Raw genomic sequence first — 3,482 nt, 5'->3', positions numbered from 1 at the left:
CAAGGGAAATTGTATTGGAAGCACTGAGCGTGTTCCACCAGCCTGGCCTTAGGAATAACGCCGTGGTGGCAGCGAGCATCCCCACCGTTATTCCGGCTGTTCAGAAATTCCTCCTCCCCTCGCTGTGTCCTGGTTTGCCTTGGGCAAGAAGACGCTGCCACGGCAGCCAGTCGTCTCCTGGGGTTGGGAGCTTCTGCAGGAGCACCCACCTTCCTCTCTCGGCCGTCCCTGCCTGCAGTTGGGCTCTCCTTGCTGGAAATTGGAGCAAAACCAGTTGCCATTGGAGCATCCCACCCCATGGGGCTGGTTTGCAGGGTCTTGCCGTGCCTCCTGCCTTCGGTGGGCGTTGCTGCCAGCCCGACCAGGTGTCCTGCAGACACGTGTCCCCGCAAGGTCCTGCTACCCCACCGGCCAATCCGTCCCTGCTTATGCTTCAGATCCACCTGCTTAGAAGAGACGGGGAAAAAAACGCTCCACAGTCATTATATACTCACTGCAAAGAGGGTCTGAATTACACCACAAGCTTAGCTTGGTATCCAACCAACGTGAAAACGTTCATTTACAGATAAAACACGGCACTCATCAGCACTTAACATTCATTTTACCGCAGGTTGGCAGATGCGGCCGACTCCTGCTGCCGTGCTGGGTGGCATCGCTGTTCCGCGCATGCACTGTAGGGTTCACGGGGGTGTGCACAAGTGGGTTCTTTTGTTTTCCTCTGCTTGGTAAAAGGTACAAAGACATAACTGTGTAGTTAAGGGATTTGCAGAGATGTGAGTGTTTCTCGTCTTCATTAAAAACAGTCTAATCCTTTTGTTGGGTGTAACGACGTGTATCCTGCCAGCTGGTTTTAGAGGCAGCCCTTTTGAGATGTTTTCATTTTTCTCAACAGTGGATTCATAAGTACATGCAACAGTATTTCCCAATCCGTCTTTGTTGTGATAGCAGTAAGTAACGCAGTAGTGTGCTCAGCACAGGAACTTTGGCTTTGTCCTGGCAATTTTTATTTACCTCTGTAAACCCAAAATAGATCCAAAATTGCAACCTCACCATTAGGAATGGTGCCTTTGGTTTGTATGGAAGCACTAGGAAGAGCAGAATATGGGATCCTTTATCCTGAGATATGACAGATGTATGCTGAAAATATAGTATTTTTGTTTCTTTTTTCTACACAAAGCTATCATCACCTTTTTAGTTTTATAAGGTGAAATAAATGATTGCTAACAGTTCATTGCGTTCTGCAATGAACAAATATAGAGGTGCATTTATATAGAAACATTGGCTTCGTAAGTCATATCAGTTATATAACTTCACATTAAAGTTAGACAAGACCTTTGTTTTTCTTGGGAAAACTCAAAAAAAAAGTGAGTTAAGGTGGAGTTCTGTGTTCCGACTCTGTAGTTATCAGGCAATAATATTTGTAATATGTCTGATAATGGTTTGTCATCACATTGAGCCCAAATCCATTTTCGTTAGTTTCTTACTCAACAATGGGGAGATTCGAACTCAACTTGGGCTTCTTTTTTTGCATAGGAATGTACAGATTTTGTTTTGTAGTTAAAATTTGAGCCCAAGAACTGCAGAAACACCTGGACGTCCCATTTGCTGCACCGGGGGAAGGTCCCATCCCCTGGGGAGCATCTGAGCCCCGAGCCGCGGTACTCACCTGTGCCCTGATCCCTTGGGCTGGAAACCAAACACAGGTGAAAAACAGGATTAAAGCACCAGCTTCTAAATTGCAGCTTGAGTGACAACCTTTCTAGGGTTGACGCATCCCTGTAAGGGAAGGAAAATGACCCAAAGCCAGCTTTTTTGTTTATGCAGACTTGTACTTAGCTCCTGGGAAGCCCCAGCCCTGCGCTGCCGGTGGCTCTGAGTATTTCCCTTTGCTTGAAGCAAAGGTGGGACTCAGAATTTTCTCGCGTGTGTGTACATATAAGCCAAGTTTATCTTCTCCTGAGAAGGCTCCGTAGCTCACGGGGTAGAGCCCTGGTCGAGTAGACCAGGGGTCCTAAGTTAATAGTCTGTAAAATAGTTCTGTACTATCTGGTTGGAATCGCCCTATTTCAAACAGTTTCTTGTTTTCTGACATTTCAAGTGGATCATACGAAAACTTTCCTTTGCATCTAGATTTGGCACTGTTCTTGTTCACCCTGGAGTAACCCAGTTGATGGTTGCACGGTATTTACACAGCTACACATACAAAGAATTTTGCTCGTCAAGGTAACTGCAAATTTGGGTGGGATCTTCTTGGCCTGGTGACATCACTTGTCAACATGGTGTGAGATGCCACCCCAAAGCATCACTTTCCAAGTGTCATACCGTGTCTGTCGTTGCCAGAATAGGGGAAAAACGTCCAGAATTCAACCAGAGAATTCTTGGAAACTCAAGACCTTTATTCCTTCAATATTAAGTCCCTTTGTTCAGCTGTTCTATTAGTGACATGCCAGATCCCAGCCATACAATACACTCAGTTTGTGCTTCAGTAGGTAAAACGGAGCTGAAGCAGATGGATTTGGGCTGACTTGGGGCAAATCAGTTCATTTGTGCCACCATTCCAGGTATAACGGCTTGCCGGTACCTTGCAGAGCTGTTGTAAGAAGTAGTTAACTAGTCTATCCAAAACTCAGAAGACGCATTTACTTTTTGGTGTTATAAGGGTGTATTTTTCTATGGAGGAATTTAATGTGTCTGATTGTGTTTGCATTACAAAGAAAAGACCTTATTTAAATATATCTGTATAGCGAGCACCGTCTGCTCCATTGCCAGCACCCAGTACTCCGGTAGCAGAAAGCAGAAGGGATCGTGTGACACATTTGTAATGCTCCTCCTGATGTTGCCATCAGGCACTTTGAATCATTTGCCGTTTATTTTATACACCTGTCTGTCTTTTACCACTTTGCTGTATATCTAAAGTTGAGGTTTTCTTCCTTTTCCAGCAGAAGGTACTACCAAAATAAAGATGGATTGGATTGTTAAGTGCCTGTGTTTCTATCATGCAAGTGTATTGCTCTGCTAGAAATAGTGGGGCTGTTCCCCGGACCACACTGGGGTGTGCAGGTGAGTGGGGCTGGGGCAAAGCATGGGGTCTGGGGGTGTCAGGCTTCAGTAATTGCATGTTCTTAATTGAATTCAGGGAATCGCAGTATTGCAACACTTGGGATTCAACCGCCCACTTTGGGCTGGAAGTGACCTGGCAGCAGCTGCACGCTCCTGGCACATGGTGTGGAGCATCTGCAGGGATGAATCATGTTCGTCCACTTGAAAATGAACCCCGCTGAAATAAATGATTCATTTTTCTGGTTGGATCGCTGCCCCGGCCGAACTCGCTGGGTGGCTGGATGGGCGCTCGGCTGGGGCGAGGGGCAGCGAAACGCTGCTGGAGAAGGACCTGGGAAAACAAAAGGGGTTTGTGCTCCCTGAACCCCTCAGTGAGGGAGAAAATAACCCCAAAGAAATACAACCTGAACTTGGTGAAAGTT

This window comes from Nesoenas mayeri (genome assembly GCF_963082525.1).
Source record: "Nesoenas mayeri genome assembly, chromosome: 19".
In the NCBI taxonomy this organism is placed as follows: domain Eukaryota; kingdom Metazoa; phylum Chordata; class Aves; order Columbiformes; family Columbidae; genus Nesoenas; species Nesoenas mayeri.
This window is presented reverse-complemented; position numbering follows the sequence as displayed.